This window comes from Canis lupus, chromosome 11 (genome assembly GCF_011100685.1).
Source record: "Canis lupus familiaris isolate Mischka breed German Shepherd chromosome 11, alternate assembly UU_Cfam_GSD_1.0, whole genome shotgun sequence".
Taxonomy (NCBI): Eukaryota; Metazoa; Chordata; class Mammalia; order Carnivora; family Canidae; genus Canis; species Canis lupus.
The window spans coordinates 14,130,059-14,146,156 of record NC_049232.1 but is presented as its reverse complement, the minus strand read 5'-3'; positions in this window follow the sequence as shown (position 1 = coordinate 14,146,156).

The window sequence follows — 16,098 nt, the reverse complement described above, 5'->3', positions numbered from 1 at the left end:
GACACTTCATTTCCACCCAGCTGGGGCTTGGACGCAGGAGCCAAAGAGTTTTTAGAGATGCTGCAGGATCATGAACAGGCAGGAGTTGTTTATACTCTTGGCTTTGGCTGCTTTGCTTTCCCGGGAGGTACTCATTACAGCAAAGGACTGTATGATGGATGTTTTAATAGCCTAAAAGTTACCCTTGTCTCCCTCCCCGCTTCCCGCTCCCCACTGGAGGAGAATGCGAGCAGTTCCAGGGGGTTTTCAAAGAACCAATTGTCTGTCATGAATGCCAACTGATGTTGGGGATGGGATAATGCATGGGCCAGCGCTGAGCCAGAAAAGCCATGCATGCAGCCAGATGTGGAGGGAGGCACTTTCTGCTTGCTGCCCTGGACAGCCAGAATGCAGGACAGCAAGGAGTGCAACTGGCTGATAAATGAACCCGGGTCAGAACAAAGCCCACTCTCCGCTGAATTTCGTGGCCACTTTTAAGGAAAAGTGAATTCTGATTCAGTGTCTCAGTAGGCACTGGATTTGGATGCACCGGCCAATGTCCAATGTCTTTACTGCTCCCCCAGATGAGAGAGTCACAATCTGCCTCTTGGGGAGAGGTAGTTTCTCTTTAAACAGTTCAAGGGGCTGTTTGCCTACTGCTCACCATTGGAGATGACAGCTGAGCAAAGCAGAGAATGGTGTGCACTCACCGTGGAGCACCAACTTTGCCCATTGGTTCCCAGAACACCAAGATCAGCACAGCACAGCATCACAATCAGCATTGACATGCGATGGAGGCCCCGGGCTGGATGCCTGGCTTCCCAAGAACCTGCCTGCCTTGCTGGGGAAGGCTGCTTGACTGGACGGTGCCTCACTCCCATGGCCAGGCCTGACTTAGGGAAGAGCATCCAGAGAAGAGCCTGAGTTAGCTCAGGTGACGCTGGATTTGGGATAAAGGAAGGTTACTGCCAGATGAGTCAACACACTTAAAAGAATGACCGATGTTTGGGTTTGCCTGGGATCTGAGGAGTTCCCTGGGCTGTGGGACTCCCAGTGCTCGAAGCCCTGTGAGTTGGTCACTCTAGTGTAGAATGCTATGCTCCCCCTAACTTGGTTTAGAAAGCAGACAGAGCTTGAGGGAGCCAGATGCTTTACCGACTTGAAAAAATGTCCTTCACTGAATTCCACCTTAGTTTGGCATAATTATTATTAAAAAAAAAAAATGATGGTTGTGAAATCATTCACATGTTGGTGAATTTAAGATGAAAAGGAAAAGTCTTGTAGTCCCCTGGTCTCCCCACTCCCCCAGAGGCTAACACCGCTCTTGTTTGTTTTTTTTTTTTTAAAGATTTTATTTATTTATTCATGAGAGACACACAGAGAGAGGCAGAGACACAGGCAGAGGGAGAAACAGGCTCTCTGCTGATTGGGGAGCCTGATGTGGGACCCCGGGATCATGACCTGACTGACGGCAGACGCTCAACCTCTGAGGCACCCCGGCATCCCCTGCTCTCAGTTTCTTGTATCTGTTTTTAGGGATTTCTGTACAGGTGTGTCTCTTTCCACTGTAGTAGACAAAGATCATCTTTTTCTTTTTAAGCAGTTGCCGCTTATTCAGATGTATGATATTCTGACACATGAATGTATTACACAATTGAAAGTTTCCTTTTAAGGACATTAAATTTTCATTTTTTTTTCTCCTTTACAAGCAAAGCCATGATATACATTCTTATACACTTCCATCTGTACCTTTGTGGGTATGTCTGAAGGACAAATGTCTAGAAGACGAGGGTACACTTCAAATTTAGGTGGCTATTGCCCAGAAGCTATTCAAAATTATGTTAATTTTTACACCAACCAACAAAATCTGAGAGTCCTTGTTTGCTCCCCACCTTCCATCCTGGAAAATACAGTGTTAGAAAATAATCTCTTATTGACCAATCTGGGAGCTAAGCAAATAAAATTTCATTGTTTCTTTGATTTGCATTTCTTTATAGAGTGCTCATGTATCTTTATATATGCTTATTGGGCATGCATATTATCTTGTGATAAATGTGCACCGTACCAGTTAGGGCAGTTAGGTGCTAGGAATACACAGATGAACAGGACAAGACACCTGTCGTCAAATGCCTTACGGTTGATCAGACACATACACAAAAACTGTGATATAATATTATAGGCACTTTGGAAGAAGCTTTAGATTACTGTGGCAGTCCGGAGAACCACGTGGGCAACTGTCCCAGCATGGGACAAGGCTGTGGATCAAAAGGGCACAAAGAGCTAGTCTCCTACATGGCATGATAGAATTAGGAGTTTTGCAGAGAGGCAGTTGGAATTTGTTTCTGTTACTTCCTGCATTTTCTTGGGCAATTTATTTGACCTCCCTTAGTCTCGGATGCTTTGCCTATAAAACAGAGATGCTGCTGCTGCTGTATCTTCTCTTCCTTCTTCTCTTCCTGTTCCTCTTCTTTGAGGCCCCAGGACTGTGGGGTGCAGGAGAAGGCAGCCCTTCAGGGGAGGCAGGAGGCAATTAGAGTGGGCTTATTTGAATTTCTGGGGGCTCAGGTGGGTGGTGAGACTTCTAGTGGTAGCTGACACAGCACAGGGTCTCAGGTAAACCGAACATTTGATCATTTTGTTGCAGTTGCTTTTCCAAATGCTCTGGGTGAGCTGGTGGTGGGAAGGGTCCATGATACCCTCCCTCAGGCTAAGCTCCAAGTATAGGTTGGACTCCTATTGTTGTTACCTGGGGGAGTTTGACCATAATTCTGCTGTTTGCCTGCAAAGATTAGATGCTGCCAATCAGGTGGGATTCTGTCCTTGGCTTGGGTTTTGGCTTTGATATGCTCAATGATGTCCCTAGGCCTGACCTTAAGGGTGATGGTTTTGCTGCTCAGGGTCTTCACTAAAATCTGCATCTCTTCATCCTCCTTGAAGAGAATCAGGTGGGATTATGCTTCTTAAATCCTACTGTTAGGAGGATTACATGAGGGAATGCTGATGTGCAAGCACCTATTCCAGATGAATGTCATTGTTAGCAAAAAAAAAAAAAAAAAAAAAAAAAAAAAAGAAAGAAACTTCATGTTCAGTAACCTCCTTATTTTTTACTTAGAGCAGTTTCAAACTCATCTAATTTTGGGTTTTCAAATATAAATCCCTATGAATAGTGACTTCCTCAGAGCCTGGCTTTGCTCTTTGAGGTCACATCCTTAGATGACATAATGCTCTCATTGTTGCGTTGTCTGGTGGGTTGACATTTGCACAGCCAGGGCAGCCATTTCAGAAAGAAGTAGTTGACAAAATTCTTGGAATGAGTTAAAATGCCAGTATGATTGAAGGCTAAGAAAGGACTGAGTCACAAGTTGTAATTTGGAGGGAAGTGTGGTTGATGCTATGTCTGTGCCTTGACAGTTGGGAGAAGCTAGAACATCTTCAGAGCACCAGTGACTTGATAGGCTCCATGCAAGAGAGGAAGTATGGTGTTTAGGGTTCCTCAGTACCCAGTTATATGTTCAGATGTCCTGAAAACACCCTTAGAATATTTCAAATGCCACTACTCTTTTAGATTCCACTTAGCACATATTTACTGAGCTGCCTCCTGAGGTAGTAACCCCCGGTAAGGCTCCTGACAGACATCCATCTGGCTTTGAGAACTTTGCTTTTGTGACTGGAAGACAGAAAGTTTAATTTTGTCTAACGTTGTTAAGTTTAATTTTACAAGTTTGTCAACTCTGTGCCCCTAGAGAGAGGTGATTTGAATGACTTCCAGTGGGCTTTCATGCTTGGGGAAGGTCTGCTTGGTCACTCACTGATCAATGAGCGTGTCTGCAAATGGACAGCTTGCACATGGGGCTTCCAGCACCATAACAAAGAGCCTATGTGAAGGAGAGTTAGTTCACTGCACAGTATGGAAGGTCAGCTCTGAGGTTAGGTTGCATGTGGGAGGGCCGATGCTATGCTCACCACAGGTGTGCCCAAATAAAAGGTGTAGTCTAGCCACTCTGTGGTTTGCCTTAAAGATAGCCAAGTTCCTTTTCATAACGTTCAAGAAGACTTTATGAACTGCAAGGAATGCAGAGGCCTTTCTTAGAAGTCAGCCATCCGAAGCTTCCAACCTGGAGTTCAAGGTGGGCTGAGTGGCACAGTTACTGATGCTCGCTGCCTTCCTGTAAAGACCCCAGCCTTTCACGGCCCATGAAAATGACAAGGTTAGGGTAATTTGTTTGTTTCTTTTTGAAGAGGGGTTCTTTCCAAGTCACTTTTTATTGAGATATAGCTTTCATATTGTAATCTGCACAAATCTTGGATACGGGTTGATGAATTTTTAAATATACCCAATGCAATTTGCAATAAAAATTGGGTGCAAAAAATCTAAAACACAAACCTGGCACGTAACTTGACATTAAAAGAGCTTCATTTTAGGTTTTCAGATGGCTGATTTTGGATAGATGTACCCAAACTAAACTTTTCTTTCCGGTTCTCTGTGTCTTTGCATGTCGTGTTCTCATTTTGCTGGTGTTTGGAGCACCTGGTTGGTGTCCCCATGTTGAATAAGTAGTGCCAGAGAGTGTGCTCTTGTGCCTGAGGGAGCTCGGAGGAGACAATCAAGATGAAAAATCCTGAAAATCTCTGTGATGTGTTTGAGCTGTCCTTACGTAGTGCTTATTGGAAGCCACAGAAATTGTGAATCTGGATTTGAAGCAATCAATAAATCAAATGTAACATCTAAGGTAATTTCAGAGCATTCCCTGGGAAACTTGGCTCATTCAGTTTCTCCTCTATCACTTAAAACAGAGTTCTTTGTCTCTGGGGTTGATGAGTAGGTATAAAAGCAATTCCAGAGCCAACTGTCAGATAAAGCAAACTCAATTCATGTCCTATAATGACAAGGTCATGCACCGCATAGAACCTCTTTTAGATTGGCTTTGAGTAAACTCAGATGAAGAAAAGCTTGTATCAAAAAAAAAAAAAAAAAAAAGGAAGAAGAAGAAGAAAAAGAAAAAAAACCCTACCTCATTTGAGAATACACAGAGATCAAAAGAAACCCAGCTCAGGCGGGGACACCAGCAAATCGTCCTGTTTTTATAATGACTTCTTTACATTATTGAATACAATGGGAACTTTAAGGGCCGACTGCAATAACAGTTTCTCATGAAAAATTAACAAAGAATTTATGGAAATGTAGGAAAAGTCCCAAAGCAATTAGCTTAGATTTCTCTAGAGTCTGAGAAAAGCCTGGATAATTGCATGCAGAATTATCACTGGATACAGAAAGTCCATTTTCATCACAATGGGATATAATGATGTTAAAGCTAACAGGGAGCTATATTTAAAAAGGTTACCACACAGTTTACCGAATGGTTTGATTTATGTAACTTTGGAGATAACACACTTAAGATTATGGTAAAGGGGAATGGGAGGGGTTATCCTTGAGATTTCCAAATGCTCGTATATGATAGGAAAACACATTGCAGTTTCTGCAAGCTAATTGTACATTACCACCAGGATGCACAAGAATGAATTTAATTTGTCTCAGAATTGAGAACTGAATTGTACTACAAGCTGGCACATGAATATCCATCCTGACTTGACTCTGTTGTAAATTGGCTATTATGTATGTTTATAGGTACACTTAGGGCTGGAGTCCTCTACCCAAGAGTCTTAGAAACTCCGAGGTCCTGGCACTCTGTGGTAGCAGAGGCAACATGCAGAAGACCCGCAGAGCCCTTGCTAGGCCTGCAGAGAGATTATGCGTCATTATTTAAATGTCACTATTTTCCGTAATATAAAATGAAATGAAGAGCAGCAACTTTTCTTCTGATGTTCATTCACAAGCGCTGGCAGCTTAATGACTTCCCAAGTTCAAGAAAACCAGCTTCTCCTTGGCTGTCTGTAAAGAAATGGGGGGAAGAGACATAATACAGTGAGCTTTTATCAACCTCCAGTGTCTCTGCACTGTCGCCCGCACACGCACACACACAGGCCTGGATATCCTTTTCTAGCTGTAAAAAAGCTGTAGTTAAGGCTGTGCCCGGGATTCGAATGATTCTTGCAACCATTAAATAGATTCTTGCTCTGAAGCCCACAGAATATTAATAACTTTTGTTAGCTACAGTGTCAAAAGGATCATACGGTCTCAATCTTATTTGGTAAATACTCTCTGTTTAAAAAAAAAAAAAAGAGAGAGAGAAGAAAGAGATTATTTAAGTGTTTCCAACAAAAGCCTCAGCAGAGATCCTGCTCTGAATGGACACTGCTGCCTGGGGACAAATGTCAACACAGTTCAAGCTTTGTTAAAAGGGCTGAAAAGATCTGCGAGTCTGCACACGGGCACACTTATGGCCAGCATTAAGAAAATCAATGTAAAATAACAAAACCGCATTCACATCACAACCTGGCCAATACACTTCCAGCAGATGTGACAATCATATTTTGACAGTTCAGATAGCTGATAATGGATGGCAAAAGAAATTTCTATTTGACATGGGACCAGAGTTGATGCAATTACAGCTCCTCTGTTTGTCTGGGCCACATTAAGGATGCAAAAAGCAGAGAGAATAAACAGAAGCCGGTATCTGGGTATAATCAATGCAGAACGAGGCAAGCCTCATCAGTAGCATTCCAGTTTCCTTTTAATTTTTACTCACTTCTGCATTTAATAATAGCCCCAAGAATAGATTAAAATTCCTGCAGTCTTCTTGCTTCCCATCTCACCATCCTCTCCTGGCTCTTTTGTCATCCCAAACGCTTTTTTTTTTTTTTGGCACATTCTTCACCTGGTTAATGAAAGAAAGGGAAATGAAAGAATCAGAAGCTTTGTTGTAAATGGAAGCGGCAATTCACTCACGGATGCCGCGCAGCGCTGACATTCCCCACCCTTGTACCTGAAAAACTCCTGGACATCTCCCATTCTGGCAGGTCAAATAAAGCTGTTCCTTGGGGGATAGTTTAAAACTGCTTGTAACATGTTTTGATTTACAGATTATCAATTCTGCTGAGCAACAGAGAGACATATTTGGGAGTCGCATAAACAAATAAATTCAGCCGTGCTGTGGATTAACCTAAAGTGACACATTTATTTAAAAATCTGCCTACTACTTGTCCTCATTGATTAAATGCCCTTAAGAAAGTAAGTCTGATGAAATGAAAGCCATTACGATGCAGCACACCTCCTCCACTCTTTTGATGGTTGACACATTCCCTAGAGTGGGAGATTGGATGGCTGATAAGCTAACACTGAATTATAAGCACTTTGTGGAATGTCACTGGCAAATGAAAGATCTACTGTTTTGCTTGCAAAGCAACCGTATGCCTTAACAGCACAAAAATGGACACGGTGCAGAATTATTTCATCCTCTGTGCTTGGAATATAAACGAATGTGTATGTTGTGAGCACGTTTTCACAGCAGAGATGGGCACCAGCAGGACTTGGTCCTGGCCACAGTACCATTGATCACGAAAGTAGAAGGGCCTGCCAAGGACTTTGTCAACGTTGTCAGGACTCTAGTGGGCATCGGCTGATCGTGCTGTGGCTTCTTGTTCCCTGAGCCTTCGTGGTTTGGGAAGGGAGAATGTGGAGGCAAATGGCAGGGACGGTGGAGAGATTTAATGGAAAACCCTTCCTTTTGGAGTGAGAGGGGTGAACAGCATTTGAGGTGTAGTGGAGAGGGGGCCAGATATGGAGTTCAGGCTGTGTTTTTCCTTACTAGCCTTATGGCCTTGAGCAAATCTCTTCCATTTGCTGAGCTTTCAGTTTCTGGTACTGAAAAATGGGGCTAATAATACTTGGTTTTTATTAGATTGTTGAGAGGCTGGTGGATGAAGGTACAAGAATGTACTTTGAGAGTGCACAGCTCCACGCAGAGGTCAGGGGTCGTCACTGGTGGAGATGAATGAGAACACCAGGTGGTATTTGCTCCCAGAGGGCCAGACCCTGCTTCCCCATCTCTGGGTTCTGGGTCTCTGTTGATGCCTCACTGCTGCTTTCAGGCCCAATTGAAGTGAACCCTCCTTCCAGGCCGCAAGCGAAAAACCTAGAAAACCTGAGATACTGTTTAGACTTCAATCTAAATGGCGTAGAGGGTATTTAAAAAGACTGAAAGTCAATCATTTTGTCTAAAATAAAAGTGGTGAAGGAAGCCCTAAAGTGCAGTGAAATACTGCTAAATTTTGGAATTGCTTTGACCCCCAGATTGGAGACCAGGCTCGAGGAGTGTTCAGACTACTTGTTTGTTGTTGATTCCCTTTCTGGGCAATTAAAAATTCTTCTCAAAATCTGCAAGAGGAGGTCAGTTTTAGGTTTATCCACATATACGTTCATTTTCCTTTCAAATCTTTGTCTCTGGTTGTGCCCACCATGCACAGATATTATTTCTGCCAAACTTTATTTTGGTAGCATTATTTGTTCCCTAAGAACTGTGGGTTGGAGTGGGAAGGTTACAGGGCTGGGTAGATCCATGGCCCCCGCTGTGCACATCTCATGGAGTTTTTTTTCTCTGAGGCTGATTCTAGAGTGGGCCCTGGAAGTGTTGTTCCATTCTGACACTCTTGAATGTGGGCAGTGTGGACGGTCCCTGTAATCCCTTGGAATGTGGGTTAAACGCACTTGGCTCTGGTTTTGGCTTAGGCTACTGTTAGCTGTGTGGCTGTAGTGCCCTGGGTTAATCTCTGAGCTTCTTTAATAATAATAATAATAATTAATAATAATAATTATTATTGTTATTATAATGGTAACTTCTAGTTACAGGGTGCTGATCATGTACCAAGCATTATTATGAGGGTTAATATGTTGTATTTGCTATAATTCTCCTAGGAACCTGGCATATTGGGTTTTATTATCCAATTATGTCTGTGGTGTGTAGGTTAAATCACCTGCTCAGATTCCACCTCTGGTAGATGGGAGAAAAGGGGTCATAACCCAAGTCCAAGTGACCCTGAATCCTTAGCCATGTCCACCCTGTTCACCTCAAGGGGCTGTTGAGAATATTAAATGTGATCATGCTGGGAAAGCAGCTTTTTTTTTTTTTTTTAAGATTTTATTTATTTATTCATGAGAGACACAGAGAGAGGGAAAGAGAGGGGGCAGAGACACAGGCAGAGGGAAAAGCAAGCTCCATGCAGGGAGCCCGATGTGGGACTCGATCCCAGGACTCCAGGATCATTCCCTGGGCTGAAGGCAGGCACTCAACCACTGAGCCACCCAGGTGTCCCAAGCATCTTTATTTAAAGAAATAATTCTTAATAATGCATATTTATTTAAATAAAAAGTGCATAAGAGAGAATGCAAAAGGAAGTGAAAACTGCTTATGACCCTAATGCTTTTTATAAAAAAATGCAAAGTAAGAAGTCAGTGTCTCCCTCTGACGTCCACCCCATCCCTTGGGGATAAACTCTTATTAGCAGTTTTGTGTGTATATGTGTGTGTGTGTGTGTGTGTACATATCCACACTCTGTTCTTGGTGAATGTTTTTTGAAGAGGAGCAAACTCCATGGTCGAAGGGAGTGGTTTTCCTGCTGTTGGGGCATGACAGGCACAGCCTGCCCTTGAGCATCCAGGGTGTCCAATTCAGGATGCTCTGGCTGCTTCGTCCACATGGCACATCAGCAAGACCCTCTGTGTGGGGGGCAGGGGCCACCCTGGGGGTGAGCGGCAGCCCCCCAGCTGGTCCAGTGAGAGGAAATGTGTGTTTCGACTTGTCGGGGTCTCCTGTCCTGGATCGTATCTGTCTGTCTGCTTCCCTTCCCTGCTCTTGCTCTTGCTTTCGTCTTTTAATTCCTGACCCTCCCCTGCTCCTCGACCTTCCTTCACTTGATTTCAGGGGAGAATGTGCTGAAGTGAAAGTGACTGGTGGGGAAGGGAGTAGGGTGTCGAGAGAAGTGAGAGGAAAAAGAAAAAAATCAATGCTCCACTCCTATTTTAGGCATCTGAGATGCCTTTTCTCTGATTTAGCTAAGTGCTTTGGGGCAGAAGGGCCCAGCATATTCAGTAGCTTCAGGAGATGCCCTGTTGCCCCCAAGGGAATAAACCAGATCCATAGAAGGAGGGTGGGACTCGGGAGCCAAATTCTAGGGTAGTAAGTAGGTATAAGAGTGAGCTCGTGTTTGGTCTCCAAGTGCCCGGAAATGCCCTGCCCAGACTGAATCCTGAGCAGGGCCTGTGAGCCGGAGCTGAAAGCCTTGATGGCGGAGGAGCAAGTAGCTGCAAGGCCAGCTTTCAGAAGAGAAGTCTAGGGGAGCCTCTTCAATCAGATGGCGGGAAGCATGAAGGGCCACTGCTGCTGGTAGCGTAGTTTTGGCTGAAGACAGGAAGGCCATTTGGTGGCACGCAGAGCACCCCAGGCCGCTGGCCTGCTCACCGGAGGGGTGCTGGCTACCCTCCCCCCCAGGTCCCCGGAGGAGGCGTTTACTGGTTGAGAATGAGTGTTGTTCCAGGTCAGCACAGGGTGGAGACAGTTTGCAGCTCCGGGACCTGAACCCAGAGCTCTGTTGAGCTTTTCGCTGCTCTGTTCCATTTCACTGAATTTACAGGTAGAACCCAGAACCTTTGCTCTCTCCAGCTGCCCTTTGGTGTTCCATTTAGAAGAATGTTTTATCTCTTCATGACTGGCTAAACACAGTTGCAAGCAAAATCTGGGGTTGTCCAGTTCTTTCCATCCCATTTTTCATACATGCAGAATTTAGAATTGATGGTACCTCATAATATTAAGGTCGAAATTCCACTGGGAGAGGTTAGTAACTCGTGGAGTCAGAAACCATGAGAAGGAGTGTTTGAGCGGTTTATCATTGTCAGAAGAAGCCAGAGATCGAATTATAACTTAATATGCACAGTTGGGTGTGTTTTATTATTTATAACACATGCTTCACTTCTAACACTCCTCTGAATGCTAAATCATTGCTCTGATGGGTTTCCCATCCTGCTCACCTACTTTGCCTGGCCTCCATCATTTAAAATAGTGTGAACAGGGCAGCCCAGGTGGCTCAGCGGTTTAACGCTGCCTTTGGCCCAGGGTGTGTCCTGAAGACCCGGGAGAGAGTCCCACATCGGGCTCCCAGCATGGAGCCTGCTTCTCCCTCTGCCTGTGTCTCTGCCTCTCTCTCTCTGTGTGTGTGTGTCTCTCATGAATAAATAAATAAAAAATCTTTAAAAATAAAATAAAATAGAATAGTGTGAATGGTTGCCGTCAGGCTGCCTAGTGTGCCCCAAACGAGGCTCTGGCTTGCACTACAACTTCCTTTTCAGAAGTCAGTTCCATGTTTCTCAACCAGGATTCCAGAGCTCAGTGAGTGAATTGAAATAAAAACAAAAACAAGGGATCCCTGGGTGGCGCAGCGGTTTGGCGCCTGCCTTTGGCCCGGGGCGCGATCCTGGAGACCCGGGATCGAGTCCCACATCGGGCTCCCGGTGCATGGGGCCTGCTTCTCCCTCTGCCTGTGTCTCTGCGCCTCTCTCTCTCTCTCTGTGACTATCATAAATAAATAAAAATTAAAAAAAAAACAAAAAAACAAAAACAAGCAAACAAAACAAAAAACAGAACAAGGTATGATGGGGTTAATGTGTCAAAAATGGAGCTTGTACTCACTGACAGGATTAAGAAAACCCCACAAATTGTAGCCTCATTCAAGAAATATCTTTTCCTCTATGGTAGGCATTGTGCTTGGTACTGAGGATACAGAGAGGACCCACTGCCCTAGCAGAGCTTACATTCTTGTGAGAAGACAGACAAGAAACAAGATAAGTACAGGTTGCATCTTACCCTGTGGATGTAAAGGGTAAGGTGGAGTGATAGAGAATAAGGGGTGGGGTATGGGGAGGGTCACTGTCCACCGATGCTCTCCATGAGCAGGGAGCAATTCAGCTCATATGGGCAGGCATGTCAATCTCTGGGTCACTGGCATACCATTTTTAAATCCTGTTGACAATTGTCCAGCAGCTCATGATTATAATATGGACAATTAGAGCCTGGAAGTTCAGATGGAGAGCTTCCATGAGAGACATATTAGTTTACTAGAGCAGCCATAACCACACATTGAGTGGCTTAAACAACAGGACTTCATATTCTCACAGTTCCGGAGGCTCGAAGTCTGAGGTGGGGTTGGCAGTGTTGATATTTTCTGAGCCTCTCTCCTTGGATTATAGATGGCTGTCTTCCTCCTGGGTCTTCACATGATCTTTCTCTCGTGTTTGCTTATGTCTCTGTCCCTACCTCCTTTCTTCTTCTAAGGGCACCAGTCATAGTGGATCAGGATCCACTCTAATGGCCTCACTTTGACTGAATTACATTACAGACTATCTCCAGATACAGTCATGTTCTAAGGTATTGGGGGCTGGGACATCAGTGTATGAATTTTGAGGAAACACAATTCAGCCTGTAAGATAAGGAAGTGAAGAATGTGTGATAGTAGATCTTCATATGGATGCTTTTGGGGGATGACATTTTATCCTTTGGGTACCTCTTAACATGCTGCACTTGTACCTAAGGAAAATGATGATCACATAACACACCAAAGGATCTTTTCGTACTCTTTAGGGGGTCTAGGCTCCAGTAGTGAGGGCCTTGCCTGGAGTCAGCCATCTGAGAAACTAGGCTAGAGATTCTTTTCAAAAAAATCTTATATCTCTTATCTCAAAATTGGGAGGTAGATCTCATTACCCATTCTGAAATGGTGCTGCCAAACATTTCATGTCTAATTAAATAAATTAAAAAACGCCAAGCTAAATCATTAGAAAAAGGATACCTAGTTTTAAAAAAATGTCTGTTGGGATCCCTGGGTGGCGCAGCAGTTTAGTGCCTGCCTTTGGCCCAGGGCATGATCCTGGAGACCCAGGATCGAATCCCACATCAGGCTCCCGGTGCATGGAGCCTGCTTCTCCCTCTGTCTATGTCTCTGCCTCTCTTTCTCTCTCTCTGTGTGACTATCATAAAAAAAAAAAAAAAAAAAAGTCTGTTGATACATTCATAGTTTTGTAACAGAGAAGGAAATCAATTGACAATTTATTGAAAACTATGTGCTCAGCACTCTGCTAAGGGGAATCTAGAAGCACAGTAATTGATTTATTCATTCTTTCACTCAACAAATATTTATTGAGTCTTTACCCTGGGCTTCATCTACAATGTCCATTTAAAAAAAAAAGGAACCTGGATAAAGACAACTGGAGCATGATCTGAATTTATCAGATCTGTTAGTGTAGAAATATTATTGTAGAATCCTTCAAGCTTCTGGGGTGGGTGCTTAGGGAATGGTAGTGGTGAGACGGAGCAGGTCTGTGCTATCACGTGACCGAGAGAAAGCCTCAGGGAAGATGAGCCCCCAAGAATGGGGTTGCGAGGGACATGTGGTTAGAATCCATGCAGATGCCATCAGTTATAACTGTTAATGAATGAGGACACCAAAAATTATATTTATCTTAAAATGAACAATAAGTTGATGAGGATGGAATGTCAGTTATGAATATTTGGGAAAGAACCCAGAAGGAGAAGAGTTTCCTGAGTGGGATACAGGTTCCCACGGAATTATTAGGTAGAACTTGTGAGTCAGTGTGTTTCTTATAGTGGACCTGATTGATAACCTATGCTTCAGAGAAAGGGCCAGGTCTGTGTTTTACGCACGTGCGTGCGCGCACACACATAGTCACATACACAAGTTAATATTCCCTTAATACCTCCTATTTAGCTTACTTAGGTGTTATACTGTCTTAATTGTGTCCTTACCTGATCTACCTCCCACATTTAGTTGGTGCATTCCTGGAGCACACTGAGTTCCCAACAACTATTTTTTGAATGAGTGAATTAATTAGTCAGTTTGAGGGCATTTGGAAAGTTTTTACTTGAATAGATTGTTGTAGGATTTGTAGTAATGCTATCCTTTTGACTCGGGTTGAAAATGCATCACCAGGTTCTGGTTCATGGTAGTATCGAGATGGGGTTCTAAAGTCTGTTTGGGAGCATCCATTAGAGGAGTTCCAGATGATATCTTTTACGCACTGTCTAGGTGGAAGGTCACTAAAAATGGATGAGAGAACAAGAAAGAAGAAGAGAATCATTCTCCTTCTGGGTAGAATCAGGTGTAGCATTAGAAAAATGATGATCATCTTTGCCACATTCACCAAGTGTACCCAAATACTCTTTTCAAAGCGCATCTCATCTGCATTGGTGGTCTCATGGGATCAGGCTGGTCCAGTGCAGAAGCCCAGGCCTCACAGAAATGGGATCAAGGAGTGCTGTGGGCTCTTACTAGTCCCAGGGGACCAATGTCCTTGATGTGCGTCTCTTTGATGTTTGGACTCCTATTGAACCTAAGACTCTCAGGAAATCACTGAAAGTTCTGTGAGTCAGGAAAATATGCAGGAAGAACTGGGTCTTAGGGGATTTCAGTTGATTCTCAGAAATTTTGTTCAAAGACTTTGTCTGGAATAGATACTACCTGAACGGTTACTCTAGGAAACCAGAATCTCTTAGGAAAACAAATATCACGTCTGCAGTGAACTAGAAATCTAAATGAACGGGGACATGAGGAATTCTTTTTACCTTGAAATGAATGATATCCGGATACACAGCCACACAAGTTAAAATGAGTACATTTAAAATCCATAAATATAAAATTCATTTGAAGTTTCCTGTGTTCAACACAGGGGGTTAAGTTATGACCCATCCTTATGATAGATGACCTGGCAGTCATTAAATATTCTATTTTACAAGAATTTAAAAAGATACAGAGAATGCTTGTGACGCAATGAATTAGAAAAGAGGTTGCAAGCTACGTAAGTTTTAAGGCACAATTGTGTCAAAAATGTGTAATGGGGAGAGATCAAAGGGCCGGCCACCAAAATGTTCATGCTGGTATTTAACGTATATACGTATATACGTGGATGTGTCTAGGGAACTATGGCCAATGGGTTTTCTTCTTTTTTCTTGTATTTTCTATGTTTTCCTTAAAACATTTTTAAATCCTGAAAGTTTCAAAGAAACAGAAAAGTTAAGAAAATCACGGAACTGACACTTAAGTACTCATCACAAAAAATAAGCAGACGCTAACAACATGCCGAATTTGCTTCAAATCTCTCCTTAAAACATGCAAGGAAGTCAACATCACACATAACAGCTTTGGTCTCCCCGCCATCTCTCCCCCTCCCTCCTGATTTTCAGTTTGGCACGTATTTGCCTAGAATAAACACTGTACTTGTCAGATATCGCCATGTGATTAAATCCTGGTCAGTGGAATCAAAGCAGAAGCTACACACACACCTTCCCAGCAGAATTCTTAAACGCCTGTCCTCCCTCCTCCCCTTCCCCCCTTAGGTTAGCTGGGAAGTGGCCATTATGACAGGAGCTGTAATGGGCCACCAGGTGAAAGTTGTGCGTTAAGAAAGGTGGAGCTGTAAATTAGGAGCGCTCTGATGTCTCCTGCTCACTGAGTTGCCATTACAATCCCAAGCAGCTTACTTGGACTTCAGTTTGACAAACAAATGAAATTATAATTCATTTAAGCTACTTTTGTTTTATTTTTATTATTTATTTTTAAAAATTTATTTATTTTTTTGGAAGAGAGAGAGTGCAAGTGGGGAGAGGAGTAGACTCTACACTGAGCGTGGAGCCTGATGCAGGGCTTGATCTCAGGACCCTGAGATCGTGACCTGAGCCTAAACCAAGAGTCGGATGCTTAACTAAGCCATCCAGTTACCCCTTAGGCCACTGTTTTAGATTTTCTTTCCCTGGGAGCCTAAATTAATCCATTTACTGTACTGTGTATCCTTTTCATGTCTTGTATTTTTTTTTTTTTTACCACATACACTTGTATCCTAAACAATATATACATTGTGTGTTAATATTAAAGCTAGATGGTATCATACTGTACCTAGCTTTTTACAACTTGCTTTTTAAAAATTTTGATGAGAGGGACACCTAGATGGCTCAGTTGGTTAAACATCTGCCTTTGGCTCAGTTTATGATCCCAGGGTCCTGGGATCGAGTCCTGCATTGGGCTCCCTGCTCAGCGGGGAGCCTGCTTCTCCCTCTCCCTCTGCCCTTCCCCTTGACTTGTGCTTGTGCTGTCTATCAAATAAAATCTTTAAAAAAGAGTTGATGAGATGTTTTTGATATTTATCTGTTGATACTAGTAGAT